Here is a 19,963-nt window from a genome sequence, read left to right as displayed (position 1 = left end):
CTTTTGGAAGTGATGAAGCTGAAATGAAGGTTTTACATTTATTAGCGCATAAACGTAGTACTGCAATAATCGAGTGTGACTTTAATCGAACTAAATAAAGATTGTACGGGGACAAATGTGCCCTTAGTGTAGTTTGCCAACATTTATAAGCGTGCTTCATGTAATGTGATGTATTAGAATTGTACTAGTTTGACGTAATCGTAAACGTGTGCCATGATTTGCTTGTTAGAAATGCTTTAGCTTAGCATAACTTTAGTGGAGGCTTTGGCCTAGTTGCCTTGTCTCACGGTTTAGATGCTCGTATTTTTCCGATGTGCTAATGAAACGTGTATTCTTGCTTGAAGCTGTACTTTTCCAGTGAGATCGTTCACATGCTTATCTTAAGGTTTCGTGCCAGCCTGGCATTTTTCTTCTTCACTCCAAGGTCAATCTGCAGGTGCAGACAATGGACGCTCTGAAAGTGAGTTAATTGGTAAAATATGTTGCAACTTACGTTCCCGACTCCAAGGATAATGTATGCTTAAGTAAAAGCTTGAGAACTGTTGTTTTTGATTGGACAATTTGAAGCTAACCTATGAACCCTCCAATGGAAGACCCTACTGGATTTGAACTGTTGTCTATTTAAACCAGGTGCACAAGGAAGAAAGCAGCCATTACCTATTGCACCCATTGAGACATTGCAGACATTATGGCCCATCTTGCTGCGACGCCATTTTGAGAGACTTTGATGCTTTCTCTAATCGAGAGAAAGAGACTTTAAGTAATTCTCGCCCTAGAGACTTTAACTTTGATTTGCCCCTTTGCATGAAGTATTAGTCTTATCTTGCCGCCGTGAGGCAATTGCCCCGTCCACCCTGCCCCTTTGCCCCGTCCCATGCTGATCGAATCCGGTACCTGTGAGACGAAGACTTCCTTGAATGCTGATTGAATTTGGTAAATATGAAAGGAAAATTGTACAATTGCATTGTGTTTTCTTTTTAGGTAACCAACTGCTGATTTTTGATAAGGGCCCTAGTTAGGAGTTTTCTAAATTAATGTTGCTAAATTGTTTTTGCATGAAGACCCACATGCTGATGCTAATTTGAGGTTAGATGAGGATTCATTCGATGCACGATGCAATTTGAGACCTTGTTATGCTGACTAAATGTATGCAATTAGCCCATTACAGATTGTAGTTTTAGTGGTTTGCGTTGCCATCATAGAAGGCATTGTTATTCAAATGCTGCATAGATTGCATCTGTTTCGCCGTTATGAACAGCTATTAATGTTCATTTACATATATCATTTGGTGTTGAGACACATCTACATTGTGCTAGCTTTGTTAATATAGGGAAATAAATTCATTAACTTTGCATAAACCGGTGTGGTTATTCATGACCGAAAGGTCATGGTTTCGCCGAAATGTATTCTGGATTAATTGTGAAGTGTTATGTTGATCAGGGTATTGCTTATGTTCGTTATTGATTATCGATTATTGATTTGATTGATTACTCCCGAGTACGGAGAGCCCCACTTGGTCAAAAGATTCATCGACCCAAGAGCGTCCAACTATAAGTAAATTATTAAGCCGGAACGCTCTATCAGAAGTCCGAGGGTCCCTTTAGAAATGATGAATTACTGGGTTTATCAAAAATTATGGTCCAGATTTCCCTGGTTATCCTCATACTTCTAGGCCGAGTCCTTTAGATCGCACCAGAAATAGGGCCTGATTTTGAGTTTTGCAGGAAGATTTAGTACTATTTGCATGGCAGAGTACTTGGGTCCTGACGTTCGGCATGCCATATTTAGAGATGTCCTATTACACGACTACATTGGTCCATCTGGAGAAAATTTCTCATCAGTGGTGCTCCAGTGATGGTCCATATTCAATGACAACTATATTCCAAACATGCAGCATAACATAATAAAAAACATTAAGAATACATCAATTACTCCATATAGAAAAATATACATTTTTAATGATTCCTTATACATATACAATTTTACGGTGGGTCTCTTCTTCGGCTGCCCCCCATTTAAGGAGAGTCCCCTGCCAGGCCTCCACTGGTGGCGGAGTCGAAGAGTGCTAACGTAGCGTGAGGGTGTGGTTGGCCAGGAGGAGTGCCATGGCCGCGACGTGGGTGCACACTTTGCGTCTTTTTCTGCATCTGAAAATGCCTAAGGCACTAGCTTCCCATGTACATAGGTCTTCTAACTCTGTAACCTCCCGGAGGTTGGTGTGTATGGAGTGCCAAAATCCTTGAAGCAGTGGACACGCAGAGGATATGCTTGAGTTCTGCATGTGGAGTAGGGGATGGGCGGGCAAGTAGCATGTGTGTCAGGGTAATAGCTATTCAGACATGCGGGGGTAAGGTACAAACTGTAAAATCTGAATTTGGATGTTCTTGGAGCAGGAATTTCTAGTGACGTGTTGCAGTTGCATTATTGTCATGTCCCACTCCTTGTCGTGCAGGGCCCTCCCAAAGTCATCCTCCATAGGATGCACTGACTACATCATGGTAATATGGCTTCTTTTGATACTCTCTCCAGATGCATAGCTCATTGAAGTTATCTCAGCTTTCTTTTAAGCAACAAAAGCACCAAAGATTTTCGTGTGGTCATAGTTTTGTGTGTATTTATGTGGGTGTGGTTTTATATAGGCTTCTCTATATTAATGAGAAAGGGTGTGATTGTGTATTGTTTTCTGTAAATCCATATTCTGCAGTCATTATAAGAATTTGATTTGCGTTTGGTTTCACGGGTATCGCATACGTATCTGCATATCAGTTTATCGGACGTGCACTGTTGAGTGCGAAAGGTTGTGCTTTTACGCTTTGTATTAAAATTATTTTGTACAAGCATGGGGGCTGTATTTTTTTTAGCATGTATAAGTGTTGTTCTTGTGTGCATTCTTTTGTGTGTAATTGTTTGCATATTTGGACGTGCAAGGTTGTGAGCACGGTGTTGTACGAATGTGTGCATTGCTTGTATTATATCTTCATCAAGTGCCTGCACGCTGTACCCAAATCTGTGTCTGTTGGTCTTGTGTGTATTTCTGCGTCCGTGCATGGTTATGTGCACTTAGTCTACAGCACGTCTAGGGCTTGATCGGTTGTTTGCATGTGCAACGGTGGAATAGCTGTGCCGCTTGTGTGCAGGTTTTGTCTGTTTCTACGTACAGCGGTTGGTTTTATGCATTAGTCTGCTTGGATGGCTGTTCTTGGGCGTATATGCTGGTACTGTGTGAGAAGGAATGTTCACGGGCCCCTTCGTGAGCAGAGCCAGTCACTAGAGCGGGTCTCGGTGAAGGTCAACTTGAATCTGAGAGGGGCTTTTATGTGTCAGGAAACGCCGGCTCCTCTTTCAGGAAACTTTCCTAAAGAAAATAAGCTAGCCCTGCTCCTGAGGGGTGAGGAGTGGGGGTCGGGCTGGAATGTAAAGTGGGGTGGATCTGAGAAACAAGGGAAAGTAGCCCAAAAGTAAGGTACAAATGAGATACAGGGAAAGAGGGGCAGGGAGGAGCTAAACTGTGGCAGAAAGGGAGAGGAAGGCGAGGCCTTTGCAAAGAATGCATGTAAAAGGGAAAGAGCATAAAAAAATAGCTAAATTGTTGAGAAATGGGAACATTGGAACGCACTGAAAATGGGAACGGACCGCGCCGATCCAAGACAGATGAAGAGGAAAAGCAAGGAGGAATTGAGAGAACTATCCAGAGAGGGGGTAGAGAGACTGAAGGGTGGGATGGAGAGGGCAACAGGAAGAAAGGAAGGAGAATGATGGAGGAAGGGATACGATGAATGCCGATAGCGTCTGGAATTGTGAGGGGAATGGTTTAAAATGCAAAGAGGGAAATTAACAGGAAACATTTAGATGACGCATACAGCCAGCAGTGAACAGAACTCACAGTATGAGCAAGGTGGGTAACAGTTCAATGTGTGTACAGAGCAGTGCTTAATTTGTGCTTGTTGTATCCGGTGCTCAGCACCGGCACTAATTTTAGAGGGCCGGGGCTTATTCTTCTGCCTCAAGCATTTGCTGCGAGCAAAAGACACATCTGGGAAAGACGGGGGGAAGGGAAAAACGAAAAAGCGTCGCAAAGGGAGAAATTAGAAAGCTGCAAGAGTGAGCTGCAGGGAGTGGCTTTATATGGATTAAAGAGGCCCGAAATGGCTTCAGGAATACTCTGCCTCAGTATTCCGTGTTCACCCATTTAACTACAGCAGCCACGTGTTTAAGGAAGGGCTTGGGGCACCGGCACCTTTTTATTTACAAATTAAGCACTGGTACAGAGGAAAGAGTCGTTGTGCCCAAAACGTTTTGGGATCGGTTGTGGGACTCAATGGCCCCTCCAGCAGGATCCCTTTGTTGAAACAAGGAAGGGATGTTTCCCCGCTATATGCTATGGATAAGTGGCGCAAGTGCAAACCCTCCGATTCAGAAACTCAGACGGTTTCCAATTGCTAAAAAGTGGATTGCTCTGTACTTAATCAATTTTAGGAGTCTGCAAAATTTTACCAGTTCCTACACTGGATTTTGAAATGGATAGCAAATCGTAGTTTGAAAGGGGCGTATTTGGGCGTCAGTTCCGAACTGCGATTCGGTACCATATGTATCAACGGTTTGCGACCTAAATTATGGTCCCACACATTTGATAAATTGCCGACTCCCAAGCTGGAGGGGTACCTGATTTGCAAAAAGGAAGGAGACAGTTTGGCCTCTTCCCCTTTAGGAATCAGCGTGGAAGCTTCAGGGGGATTAAGCAGTGGTCCAGTGGCCCTCTGCCAACTCTCACTAAATTTTTTTGAAAATTATTTTTTTTTTAAAAAATCAGTCTCCTTTCCTTTAAAGTAATTGGGGATCCTTAAAAGAAAGGTTTATCATTTTTTAATGCAATCAGAGGGTAGTGGAGTGCTGACCGATGCTGACCACTATCGCTGTCATTGTAGCCAATCAGCGACAGTTACTATTTGCGACCTGCATAATGAATATTAATTAGGTAGGTCGTTCTGCAATCCTCTACAAATTTGTATTTTGCAAACCAACTAATAAGTACTTATGTCGCTTCACAAAAGAAAGGACTGGTCATAAAAATTAGAGTTGTACTTTGCAACCACTCTTTAAAACCAGTATGCTAATGCATGTGGGTCAAGCTTGTGTAAAATACTTTGGTCCTGATTTAAGAAGAGTGGCACTGCATCCAATACAGCGCCACTTTTCTTGCACCCCTTACCGCCCCCCTACTGCCACTATTGCACCATGGTGCAGGGTAGGGTCAATAGCGTCAACATTTTGGACTCTATTGATGTCCTGTGCAGAATTACAGCCAAAATGTTGGTGCCAATCTGCAGAGTACATAGGGGCCCATTGCAAACAATGGTATTTAAATTTGTGCGGGTGTTAAAAATAGCAGACAAAAATGGGGACCCCCTTTGCATACATTATGCCTGGTGCAGGCATAATGTGGTGCAAGAGGTTTAAACGTGGCACAATGCATGTATTTGCCACCTTGTAAATATGCTGCGGCAAATTTGGCCTCGTTTAGCCACATTAGTGTTATAAAAAATGTCGCTAATGTGGTGCACGGAGGCGCTAGACCCTCTTAAATGTGGCCCTCATTGTAGCCCACAACCATACTGTGCACTGGACAGTGCTCCTCCATCTCTCATAGAAGCCATCTTGTCCTCTCAAAACAAGAAGTGGAAAAAGTGGGCAGCAGAAATTGTTTACAGGCAACACTACTGCGCTGACTGCAAAGTGAATAGAGAATACAATAAAAGCTGCAACAGAATATTCTCTCTAGACACTAGTGAGGCACTGGGGCTGCCACCTTGCCTCACTGACTATCCTGGCCACTGTGGGACTGTGCTAACCCAATAAAACCTGAAGGACCTAGCTAAAGTCCACATGGATTATTGTGCTCAGTGCGGATGTGCACAGTGAAATGTATGGGGCTGTATGACTTGGTTGTCTAGACTGGCTGCCTCCTACGTGGATGGATTGTGATGGGGGCTTGTTGGAAGCCTTGTTTTCTCTTCTTTGTTGTCAGTGTGGATGGATTGTGCTAGGGCCATTTTAGCCCAATTTAAGCCTGATTAGCCCTTCTCTATTGGTGGCTAACAATTAGTTCTACCTCTGTTGCCACCAGAGTATTTTTGGACCACAAGTCCAATCATACCATTACAGACAACTACAGTGCCCTAATATTCTCAATATAGCGAATTTATACTTAAGTTCAGTACACTTGAGCTTCCTCTATTTCCACCTGCATGGATTCTGAATAAGACTAACTCTGCCATAGAAAATGAGCACATACCTTCTGTTGTTCCTTACTAGGGTCATTCACCCTTGCCAAATTTGGGGCTTTACTTTGGTCTGGATTCTTATTCCCTTAACTCACTGAGCAACTGGGATTTAAGTCAGTTACAAGATATTTTCTCCTTATTACACAGATCTCTGGACCAACCTTGAGTCTGGATCTGTTTACATCTGGGTTACTTCCATTCACACAATCAGGTTACCATCACCTTCCCATATATTCTTGTGATATCACAACAAAGGATTATGGGGGTCATTACGACCCTGGCGGTCCCGGACCACCACGCCGACAGTGGCGGTGTCTTCCAGGCGTATTATGACTGTGGCGCATTCGCCACGGTCATACCGCCGGTACCGCCAGCCTACTGCCAGGATTACGAGTCCCCATCCGCCAGCCTGTCCATGGTGGTAAACACCGCCATGGAAAGGCTGGCGGTAAGGGGGACTCGGGGTGCCCCTTGGGGCCCTGCACTGCCCATGCAGTTGGCATGGGCAGTGCAGGGGCCCCCAGGCACAGCTCCATCGTGCATTTCACTGCCCGAATTACGGGCAGTGAAATGCGCGATGAGCGCTGCTGCACATCAACATTGCCGCCGGCTCTATTATGAGCCGGCTTCAATGTTGATGTGACTTTTGGGTTGGGCCAGCAGGCAGAAACGCTGTTTCCGTCCGCTGGCCCAGCTGAAAAGTTATAATAGGGCACCACGCATACCGCGAGCACTGGTGGTATTGTGGCACCCGCGGCTTCAGCGGTCTTTGTCAAAAACCGCCGAAGTCGTAATGAGGGCCTATGTGACCAAATGTAAACTTACTTACTGACCCCACTGTCTGACTGGAAATAGCATCTGCATTTGTGAGAAACTAGCAAATTGTCTGGCGCCTTATGATTTGAAACTCCCTTACTTAACAGTGATAGAAAGTTGACTTTATTGTTTCACTCCATGTTTTGTTTACCTCCTCTATCTGATCCAACATAAGTGAGTACAGATTGCATTTGCAGCTTCATCAGCCCAACCTATAAATCCACTCTCTATTTTGTCTACCTAACTTAAACTTCAGTGATAAACTTATCTGGCTGCTTTGTCTGCCTGCCCAATACAGATGAAGACAGAGTCCAAGCCTCCGAAACCATGTGTCATTTGCCTAACCTCATAAACTATGAAAACTTAGGAGTCCTAGGCATTGCACTAAGCCACTTATATAATTAATACTCTTCAGCCTGTAGAGGGTGCGTCTTGACTGCAAATGTCAGCTTGGTTCCAGTCTTCTGGGGGCAACCTGGTAATTTATCTCACAGGTGAGCCGACTATTGGCAGACTTCGCTGTAAGTGCTATGTTTGGCTGGAGTCTTATATTTTCCCACCCAGGCTGTCCCAGCCTTATTATGGATCCTCAACCTCTACAGCCACCTGGAGCATCTGCCCCATCTCACCACTTGACATGCTGCGTGGACACCCACAAATCATGGCACTGAACTCGCCTGAGCCCTACAAAATTATCTACTCTTCAAACGTATGAAGGAGTGTAACCAAAGTTTTCAAACACAAGATCCTTTGTGACCAGCCCTAATCGCTGTTCCTAAACCAGTACCATAGGAAGAAATGGATTGCTAAAAATTATTCTTTGGTTTTTCACTCATCCGACCTCTGACTGGATACATACCTTCAAGCAAAGTTTGAAGGTAGAGCACACCTTGACTATACCTTATGGGTACAGATTCACTTCTGTACGCTGTTCCATCCTTATTGCCCACAGCTCTATGTCCATTTACAACAATGGTAAAATCCAGATCTAGGCCTCTGACTCCAAACTTGAACTATTTGAGTGGCACTTCCCTTCCGTAGTCCAAGGGGCTAAGCATTGCACTTCATCCTATGCTGTCAAGCAGGGGCGGCTCTTCCTCCTGGCTGAGCCAGCAGATGAAAAATAAAACAATAGCTTGCTATTGTTTTATTTTTCATAACTTTTCCATCTGCTGGCTCAACCAGCAGAGTGTGCAGGGAGGAGCGGGGCTGGGCCACGGGAGGTTGGATGGGGAGAAGGGGAGAGTGCACTAAGTGCGCATGTGTGTTTGGCCGGCCGGGCAGGAGAAACAGCACAGACCCCAGCTTTGTGTCTGAACGGCAGTCGGAGCTGTTCAGACCTATCCTGATGCTGCTTTCATGCTATGTTTAGCATGCAAGCAGGGCCAGCATTGCTTGGAAGCCTGTACTGGTGTCCCAGCGAATGCTAGGACACCACAAGAGGAGTGAGGTGGCTGGAGGCAGTGAGAAACGGCAGTGCAAGGGAAATGGTAAGTGTTTTCTTTTTTTTTTTTTTCAAATGTTGTTTCCCCCATTGCCCCCCCTCTTGACATATGTGGCGGTCGCCGCTGCTGTCGAGTCCAACTCTTCACTTCTCTCAATTTCACTTTCTTTCATTCCCCACCTGAATGCTGCCTCCCAACAGCCAGAAGTTCCCTCCCCCTCCTTTTCATGGCCTGAGCTTTGCATGCCAGAATTTTCTCTAGTCCCATTAATGTCCTGCCTAATTTTCGAACCAACCTATCTTACCCCATCCCATTTCGCCCATGCACCTGCCCCTGTTGAAATTTCAATGATCTCCCCATAAAGACATGACTGTTCCTCTACACCTCCCTACCCACTTCTGCCCCTTAAACCTCATCATCTCCACCCTAGTTCCCCCTTTTTCCTCAATTACCTCGCATGTCCAAACCACCCACTTCCCTACATTCATTTTTTACCCCTTCACACCTCAATTTCACCTACCTCAACATATGCTTCTCTATCACCAGCCCCTATCCACACTTCTGATATCTCACACTTCCACCCCTCTCTACCTGAATGTACACTCCTCAATTTCCCTCCCCCCTTTTCCACACCTCTCATCCCTCATATTTCATGATTCACCTAACTTTGAAGCTAATGAGGGGTGACACCCAAGTCCCCTGACTTACCTTATAGAGGGTATCTCAATAATTGCACCTGCCCCGACTTCAGTCCTAGCACTCTTTCAATGCTATCAAGTGTTAATAACACTTAACCATCTGCATAAAGTATCTTTCCACAGGGCTGAGCTTACTATCCATTAGAGACTCCAAACCCAATTTCCTTGCTACTAGGTTTGATACTTCCACCACCCTCCCCAGACTACATTATCCATCCGCCCTTACAGGACTATTAAGTTTCTTAGTCCTCATGAAACAAATTAAATGTTGGTAGAATAGAGGTGCCCACAGGCAAACAATTAGTCTCAACCTCCCCCATTCCTTTTTTTTTTTTAAATCTGTTTATTAAGCATAACATTCACATACCGGTACATTGGCTGTTAATAATTTATCGAATTATTTGCTTACATATGTAACCTTGCACAGCCTCGTTGCATATTAACTGGTATGAAGGAGAGAGAAAAGAAAACAAATTATAGACAAACATAAGATATTGCTAACAGAGCAGAAAAAGAAGAAACATACAGCTTAAATACTGTGCGACAACTACTTGCCGAATAACAATGCAGCTAAGCACGACTAATGTCATTGATAGTATTTACTGCCTCAGACAGAGGTAAGGAGAGGTTAGAGGAAGGAATGCAGCTTATATATGTAAGTATGTGTAGAGCGGGGGACAGAAGTGGGGCAAGGATTTATGTTTTGCAGTGTTCAACGGGATGCTGAGCAGAATTGGCATTGAACGAGCTGGGTTTGACCTGCGTAAAATCTTGTACGCAGTGAAAACAGCCTGGTATGTTGGGCTATTACTTTGAGGATAATAATGAGAATGTCAGCAATGTCAATAAATGAGATTGAGGCAGTTCGAGTATCCTGCTGACCGTATCCACCTGGCTGTAAGAGTTGTGTATGGTGCGCTATTCACGGGGGGTGTAAGTCATCGTGCGCTTCTATTGCCACCACAAAGGTGTTCCAGACTTCGGGGCCCACCTCAATGAGACCTTTGCGTTGCAATAGGTTGAGTGTCTGCGCCTCAGCCTGTGCGCGACTATGTAAGTCACGTAGCCAAACCAAGTGGGATGGAACATGTGGAGCCTTCCAATGTGTTGCAATCAGACGTTTAAAGACAGCAAACGCTAAGTCTATGAATCTGTGTGTCTGTTTATCTCCCTTAGTACGGTGACGTATGCCTAATAAGCAGGATTCTGGTGTGGGGGATAATGCGAGGGATGAGATGTCTGCTGTGACGTCTGTGACTCGGTGCCAGGCTGAGTTTATTGAGTGACAACTCCAAATCATGTGGTAAAAGTCGGCTGCCGGGATAGCACATCTTGGGCATGACGGAGTTGTGTTCGGGTAAATTCTTAGAATGCGGGCTGGGGATAAATAAGACTGGTGAATATAATTGAATTGGGTGTAGCGTAGGCGAGGATTTCGGGATATTGATTTGATCGTTGCAAGAGCTGCGGTCCAGGTTTTTTGTGGGAATGGTGTAGGAAGGACCATGTCCCAACGTGCCTTAGCATGCGGCAGGGTGGTACAGACTGCTGCTAATAGTATATTGTATATTTTAGTTATGGTTCCTTTTACGCTACCTATTGTAAGGATAGTTGTGAGCAATGGGGACTCAGGAGGTTCGTCATTGCTGAGGCCCCAAATCTTGTTTAGTAGCCGTTTAATGGCGCTGTATGTCAAAAAGGCCCCCTTGTGCATCACCCCGGCAGACACCAGTTCCGTAAAGGGGTACAACGCGGAATTGGAGTATAGATCACCCACCTTCAGTGTATTTATGTCACGTGTATTATGATGTGTTGAAATAATTTGGGTGCCCGGTAATTGAAACAGCGGTAGCAAGGGTGAGTAAGGGGGGAAGGGGGTCTTGCCATGGACATATCTATGCCAACAAAAGCGAGCTGCCTCCATCAGTATGTGTTTCGTGGGTAGGGAATGAGGGGTAGATAACAATGTGAGCAGCAGCCCTTGTGGGGCCATACATGACTGCAGCATTACGCCCTCGGTGGAAGGGGCATCCCGCAGCCATGCAGTCAGCCACGACAATTGAGCGGCCGCGTAGTATCTTTCGAGGTTAGGCATGCCCAGCCCGCCCATTTCCTGCGGATGTTGTGTTATGGTCAACGCTACTCTGCGTCTATCTTTGCCCCAGAGTAGGTCGGTCAATATTGAGTGTAATTTACTAAAGAAGGAGCGTGGCAGGCACACTGGAAGGGCAGAGAAATAATATAGGAACCTCGGGAGGATAAGCATCTTGGCAATTGCTACCCGGCCCATCGGGGATAAGGGGAGTGAGCTCCAGAATGGTATCGAGCTGCGAATGGATCTCACTACTCTGTCAATGTTGCCCTCTTTTAGATCTATAACAGAGTGGTAAATCTGCACCCGAGGTATTTAATGGTTGTATGTGACCACGGTGGTTTATACTGCGGTAGTGTTGTATGTGTGTCAGCCGGGGTGGGGACAAGAGGGAAGATACTGGACTTGGACCAGTTGACGTGTAGTCCAGAAGCGAGGGCAAAGGAGTCTAGCAATTTCAGTACCTCTGACATGGAGGTAGAATGATTACTCAGATAAATCAGGGCATCATCTGCATATAGAGATATAATATGATAGGTGTTAGATTCCGGGATGCCCCACATATGCGCGCAGCTACGTAGTTTGATCGCCAGTGGCTCCATGGCAATAGCAAACAGCAAGGGGGACAATGGGCAGCCTTGTCTGGTGCCTCTGCTTATGGAAAATGCTTCGGAGATAATGCGACCATTTTTTACCCGTGCTGTGGGCCTAGAGTACAGCGTTTTGATCCAGTTTATGAAGCCAGGTCCAAAACCGAACACCCTGAGTGTGCAAAGAAGATAATTCCAGCTTAGTGTGTCAAACGCTTTTTCAATATCTAAGGAGAGGGCGACCGCTTCGGTGTTTGTGTTGTTGTGCATTATATGGAGCAGCCTCCTAATATTTAGGAAGGTGCTCCTACCAGGAATAAAGCCGGACTGGTCTTGATGTATCAGACTCGGTAGGTAGGGGAGGAGCCTATTCGCTAATATTTTCCCTAATAATTTGCAGTCTGTATTTAGGAGGGAGAGCGGTCTGTATGATTTAACATCCAGGGGGTCCCGACCAGCTTTTGGAAGGACCACTATTAAAGCTTCGCGCATAGAGTCTGGCAGTTGTAAATTATGGTACGCCTCATTAAACACTTCTACGAGCAGGGGCAGGAGATGACTCGCATGAGAGTTGAAGTATTCTACCGGGAGTCCATCCGATCCGGGGGTTTTACTGCGCGCCATTTGTGCCAGTGCTGAGCGCAGTTCATCAATGGTAATGGGGCCATCCAGAATAGGGGTGTTATCGAGGATAAGTTGGTTTTGAGAGACAAGTTGTAATATATCAGTTAGGTGTGATTCTGGCGGAGGAGGAGGAGACGTGTAAAGTGTGCGGTAATATATGAAAAAGGCTTCATTGATGCCTGACTGAGTGTTAACGATATCGTCGGGGTTTAGGCGTATCGCGCCGATAGGCGTTGGCTGTGAGGGCTGTCGAGTCAGCCAGGCTAATAGTCTGCCGGATCTATCTCCTTCAGCGTGCTGTCTTGTCATATAATGTCTGTAGTCATGTTTGCCTAGCCTAGTATCTGCTTCGTTATGGGCAGCCCTGAGCGAGTTCAGTGTTGTTAGTATGGACTCGTCTCTGACAGCCACATTCTCTGCATTGCGGATTTTTACCTCTAGTGTTTGTAGCTCTTTAGTAAGTGCTTTTCTCACCCCCACCGTGGCTGCAAGGCAGTGTCCTTGTATCACCACTTTATGGGCATCCCACTCTATAGAGCGGGATGATGACGAGTTTTTATTTAGCAGGAAATAATCAGCTAATTTTTTAGCTATATCTGTTTGAAAGGGGGGGTCTAAAAGAGCTTCCGGCTGTAAACGCCACGTTGGTATGCGTGTGTGCATGTGACCCCAGGCTATTGTTACACATAAAGGATTATGATCTGATATAGTGCGAGCTAAGTATTCAGATCCGCACACTTTCTGAATTACTGCTGCGGATACAAAAACCATATCTATTCTGGTATATAACTTGTGTACAGGGGAGTAATAAGAGTATTCCCGTTGAGTGGGATGGGCCGTCCTCCATACCTCCCTCAGGCTGTTATTTAAAGCCCAACTTGCTAATGCTTGAGAGGCGCGATTGGAAGGAGCTGAGGTAAGCGGGGGGAACGAGCGATCTATTTGAGTGTCTAAGACACTGTTGAAGTCTCCTCCCCAAACGCATTCCGACGTAGGGTCGTTAAGGTTGCCGGTAGAAAGTGTAGATAGGAAATCGCTCTGGTCTGCATTTGGCGAGTACAGTGCAACTAGGGCTAAAGGGGACCCATACAGTATGCCCTCAACTATCACGTGTCGACCATTTGAGTCACATTGTGTGCGAGATACGGTGAATGGGACCCCGGGGGCGATCCAAATCGCTACCCCACGGGCGAATGATGAAGAAGTTGTGCCATGCAATTGCCCCTTCCATTTCGAGCGTGTGTTTTCTAGCGTAGTTTTAGAGAGATGTGTCTCTTGCAATAGAGCTATATGTATCTGATGTCTCTTGAGGAAGGCATAAACCCTTTGTCGCTTCCGTAGAGTTGCCATACCTCTAATATTCCATGTGAGCACCTTGTATTTTACTATGCTCCTATGAGTTTGAGTGGCCATGATATTTTTGTGGTTTTCGTGTATTCCAGGGAGTGGGTGTCTGCTGACCATGACACAAAAACATTGTGATATGCACACGCTAAGATTGGGTAACTTGTATCTGCGATATTTCGAGCTGTAATCCTGTTACTATAATAATTATGACATGTACGTTTGCTGCTGCATTTGAAATTAACTAGCATGTGACAGAACCAACGACTAAATAGAAAGGTGCACTCTAAAACAACACACAATAACAACTGAATTAAAAGATAAAAATCAATTCCAGCAATTGCTGGCACGAGAGAATGGTCCATATGGAGTAGGGGGGTGTCAGGGAGCATTGGTGCAAAGTCTAGGGTTTACCCTGCCCTATTCGCTTGTGATGCAGAGTGTGCTGCCCAGGGGCACAACCGAGTCACGCGGCACAGCAGGGAGATGTCGACGGCGCCCAGAAGAAGATGTAGTAGAATTGTGATGCTATCCTCACTTTGTAAGAACCAGTAGAACCCCACTGCTTAGCAAATATCGTCCGCTGTGCGTGGTGTGAGGGTAGGGCCTCGTGTGGATTCCGCTGAGTCAGAGTTTGCATCTTGTTCCTGCTCAACGTCCGCTTGTGTAGAGGAGGCAGTTGGTGAAGCGTTAACAAATCTGGATGTGGCCCCCAGGAGTCGGGAGCTTCAGTTTGCGCTTGTTCAGGCGAGGGCTTCGCGCCTTGTTTTTTGCGCTGTCTACGACCCGACGTGGAGGAGGGTCTATTGACTCCCAAAGCAGTTGTGTCTAACGGATCAGCTAGACCCTTGGCATGTAGCCAGGTCCAGGCGTCCTCCGGAGAAGTAAAGAAGAGTGTACGGGTATCATCTTGTACCCGGAGTCTGGCAGGGAACAACAACGCATACTTAATGTTGTGTTTTCGGAGACACGCCTTAACATGGTAGAAAGAGTTGCGTTTCTTCTGTACTTCTGCTGTAAAATCTGGATAGGCTGTAATCACACCATCTTCGAAGCTTACCGGACCAGATTTGCGGAATAGCTGTAGGATAAGGTCTCTGTCACGGTAATTGAGGAGTCTTACTATAAGCGGACGTGGTTGTGAGCCAGGAGGGGGAGGCTTGGCGGGAATCCTGTGTGCCCTTTCGACAGAAAAAAACTTCGGGATGTTATCCTTCAGAATAATATCGGTAAGCCATTTCTCTATAAATAATTCAGCACTGAGGCCCTCGGCACGCTCGGGAAATCCCACCATACGGATATTGTTGCTGCGGGATCTGCCTTCTGCATCCTCAGCTCTGCGTTTTAAAGAATCCACCTCTGTTGATAAGTGAGCTAGCTGCGATTGGAGATCTTTCACAGAGCGGGGGAGGGCCACAGTGTCTTTTTCAAGTTCCGATACCCTATCAGCTAGTGCGTGTTGGTCAGTGCGAAGTATGTTAAGATCTTCTGTTACCGAACCTATTTTAGCTTCTAGAGTAGTTTTAGTGTCTAGAATGGCTTGTAGTATCTTTTCAAATTGTGATGTGTGTGATTGTAGGGTCAGTTCTAGCTTCTGAAGTGCCGCTTGCGTGGTGGCGTAGGGCTCTGAGGAGGATGAGGTGGTGTGTTCCATCTTGCCCAGCGGTGCACGTGGGGTTTTTGGTTTGACCATTTGGCAAGTGCGGGAGCTCTTAGACGTTAGCGTGCTGAGAAAACGCGAAGCAGTGTGTACGACCAAGTCAAGTGTCCCGTCAGTTCAACCTGGACGTTGAGGAGGCCCGGGTCAATACAGGACAAGGACCTGTGCAGCAGGGGCTGTGATTGTGGCCCCTTGTGCTGGTGCAGCAATCCACATTAAACCAGTACGTTTAATTGGCCGCGATTAATGATCCAGCGCAGCCTGCGACGTTGGAGCCGGTTGATTTGGTTGATTTGTGAGATTGTTCCCGCAGGCGACTCCGTGCAGGGGGCAGGAATACCACAGGTCGATGCCACCACTCAACAACGCCCCAGAGTAAGTTTTTGGGGTGTGCGCCCTGATGTGTTGCACTGCTGCGCGACGCTTCCTGTGCACCAATGGGCCTTTTATGGCAGAGTTAGGCGCTATTATTTACAAAGGATGCAGTGGTAAAGATTATTGGCCATCACTTGTTGGGCCTGTTAATACGCGGTTTACGTGGTCTAACCACTAGCCGGAGCGCGGAGCGCAATGTAGTTTTAGGCAAACGGGGGGGGCCAGGTCATAGTCACCCACATCGGCCGCACACCTCGATGATTATGGTATGGAAAGGGCCCACCACGACAGGTCACGACCCGCGAGGGGCCACGTTGCAGTGAAGAGATTTCAGCCGGCGCCGCCCATACAGGATGTCACTCACGGGCGGGCGTGCCATATCATCGCACAGTTCTGGGTAGGGTTCTCGATGGTGTCCTCCATCCGTACGGCACGACTCCCGGGCCTCACCGATAGAGGGCGTATCACTTGCGGCACGATCTCCGGGTCGGCCGCGGAGCGGCGTATTGCCACAGATTAACGGGTGAGCCACGGCACGGAGAGCCCCTTTCACTGGGCAAGAAGCGGGTAAGCCTACCACGGCAAGGCTTATCCCGATAAAAATGGCGCTGTGTCGGAGGTGGCCTGGACGGCACCGCCCCTCCAGCGTGCACGCGACTGGACGGCGCGCCTCACCGCCTCTCACCTGCGGGTAGGATCAATGTTGTTGCGCCACACCGGCGGTGCACAAACCCGTGTTCCAGGTACGGGTCCCGGGTGGCGCTGTGCCTCGTCCGTCGCGAGCGTATTGTCCGTGCCACGAACTCGGCCTCAATCCAGCCGATTGTCAGCTATTCGTCGGCAGTGCGACTCCGGCTGCGGTCACCGATGCAGCCCCCGGGCAGCCCTCTTAACGGCGGACGGACCCGCTCCAGGGGGGGCCCGGGTGCCTCTAACAGGATGTTTTTCCGGGCCAGGGATCGGAGCTGCAGTTTATGCTGCCGCTCCGGTCGCCATCTTGGCCACGCCCCCAACCTCCCCCATTGATTAACTTGTCCTGACACAGCAAACATTCACACTACTTCCTGAGCCTCAGACTATCCCTGTCTAGATGGGTCTTCTGGGTACCACACACCCAACAAAAAGGGTAAATCCTTACAATCTCATTGGAATTCCTCTAAAACCATCAATCTTCCATTGATAACTATAAAGGAGCACAAGGGTAGTAGGGGTGACTCGTGTCGCACTTCTAGGTAATACAACAAAAGTAATTACACAGGTAAGTAAACTAGAGCAAATTCTGGTGCAGCATGGACCCGTGCCTTACTACCCAAACGGCACACAGATGGGTATCAGAGTACCCAAGGATAAAATTAGAACAAATAGGCCACAGCACACAGACTATATTGTCCAATCATATGGTGGGGATGATAGATCCCTGGTAGTGCGTTTGAAGGTTTAGAAGAAGTAAACGGTAAAGAGAAATCTTGAGTCTTGTAAGTAGACGGTGTCCTTTATTTGTAGACGTTAGAAATCAAAGTGTCATCATGAAAAAACAGCCAACACGTGTTTCGTCACACAAGTGACTTCATCAAGGCTTGTTAGGAAAATGTAACTAAGGGTAATGACACTGCCCGAGCAGCAACGGGTAGGTTGAGTGTTGATAACGTAGGTTGATCTCGTAGATTGATAAAAGTATGAGAAGCCCTGATAAGCCTTAATGAGATCATAAAACTAAGGGAAAAAATGGGGGGCTGCAAGAGCAGTAACGGGTAGATTGGGTGTTGATCACGTAGGTAGATACAGGTATGTGAGGCCCTGATAAGCCAAAAGTAATGCCTGGTAAGCGTCTGTACGGGAAGCAGTTAAGGAGCCCCCCATTTTTTCCCTTAGTTTTATGATCTCATTAAGGCTTATCAGGGCTTCTCATACTTTTATCAATCTACGAGATCAACCTACGTTATCAACACTCAACCTACCCGTTGCTGCTCGGGCAGTGTCATTACCCTTAGTTACATTTTCCTAACAAGCCTTGATGAAGTCACTTGTGTGACGAAACACGTGTTGGCTGTTTTTTCATGATGACACTTTGATTTCTAACGTCTACAAATAAAGGACACCGTCTACTTACAAGACTCAAGATTTCTCTTTACCGTTTACTTCTTCTAAACCTTCAAACGCACTACCAGGGATCTATCATCCCCACCATATGATTGGACAATATAGTCTGTGTGCTGTGGCCTATTTGTTCTAATCTTCCATTGATCTCTGCTGCAAGCTCCAGAACTGCTGATTGGCTGTACAACCCAAGATTGCCAACTGGATTAACAACCTGGACCTGGTCATATGCCCTTGTCATACCTCTCAGCCGTTTTTTTACTTTCTGATTCTCCATAACTGTGGTATCTTATGCCTTGACAGAGAAGGCAAAACAGGAAGGTGAGTTCCTTTGATTCACTAGCAATCTATCCCCTGCAAATGGCCAGGAACAGAAGTTCGCCCTACTTTCCAATGCCTCACCATGGGCATTAGTTCCTCAAACATCAAGCCCATTAACCTCAACATCATTTACCACTCACCCAGGGCAACAAAACGTTTGCTAAACATTGCATTGGCTTTATCACCTCGCAACATATGTCCAACCATCACCATTTTTTTTTTCTAGGAGGCTTCAACTTACACTGGGATGACCCGAGGGACAAGGCATTCCGAATCCACACCTCCTTCTTCTCAGGCAGTGAGTTGACTCAGCATGCCGCAAAATCCACTCACATTGAGGGTGTTACATTAGATCTGATAATTGCAGAGAATGATCTCGAACACCCCACATACCCGATTCATGCTGACTTGTCTGATCACTATTGAATTCCTTTTGATTTGTCCGTCTCCAAATCCATAACCAGTCGTCAACCTAAAAGACCTAAAATACTCACTAAAGACATTAACAACATCAGATGGGCTACCCTAGAGCCATCATGATTTAGCAACTGCATGCCTAATGCATGCCAATGCATACCAGGACAATAAATCCACAACCAATCTCTTGAACAATAAACATACTTTAATCATGGACATAGCACCCCTCAAAGGGAGGAGAGCCAGACCTAGGATGGTCTTGCAAGAAATCGACCCAAAAAGCTTTTTGAGGTTGTCAAAGTAGGGACTAAGCCCGGAACTCACCTGGTAATGCTGATTCTCACCAATCTCCCCAGGACCGTTATCAGTAAATCACCCAACAACTGGTGCACCTTTAATAACATTTCAGAGCTTGAGCTCTATAATTTTACCTCCAAACTCAAACCTTTGAATTGTTTTCTTCAATCCCTTCCTGCATTCTTGGTTAAAGAGATGCAAAATGATCTCATACACCATTAAGCTTGTTTCATTCATCTGTCTCTTCGTTAGTGGTATTCCCTGATTGCTTAAAAAATCGTCAACTATCCCTAAATCTACTGACAATGCTGGTGACCTAAACAACTATTATTCTAACCCAGGACTCTCCTTCCCAGTCAAAATCCTTAAAGCTGCTCTATTAAACCAGTCCATAAATGAAAACTGTAGGAAGCTGGCCCTCTATGTAGTGTGCAACACTAGGCACACTGTGTAAGGGGTCCAGGCAACCACACATTGGTTTACAGGGGTAAAAACGAGATCACCTAATGTTCTAATTTTTATGGTAGCTTGGTCGAGCGGTTAGGCCAATCTTGAAGAAGTGCAAAGCATTTGTTGTACCCACAGCATCAATCCTGCAACGCACACACTCAAAGGAATAACTCGAGACCAATTCATTAAAATATGTCAAGTTTTTTATATACATTTTAAGACCATGATTATCAGAATTGGGTAAGTACTTTTCGAGATATGAATTTTTGATGTTTAATTAAAATAGTCTTTTTATGCGTAATTATGCACCATAGGAAGTTCTTCTCTTGCAGGTTTTTTTAGGTCATCTGTGCCGGACTAGTGTAAAAAAGTCTGACGCTGGTCCCCTAAGTACCGCCAAGGTGCACCATATTTTAAATACAGCGCATACATGGTGGTGTTAGGAGGGTGCAGGAA

This window comes from Pleurodeles waltl, chromosome 6 (assembly GCF_031143425.1).
Source record: "Pleurodeles waltl isolate 20211129_DDA chromosome 6, aPleWal1.hap1.20221129, whole genome shotgun sequence".
Lineage (NCBI taxonomy): Eukaryota > Metazoa > Chordata > Amphibia > Caudata > Salamandridae > Pleurodeles > Pleurodeles waltl.
The sequence above is the reverse complement of the archived record's forward strand: the minus strand, read 5'-3'. Positions refer to the sequence as shown.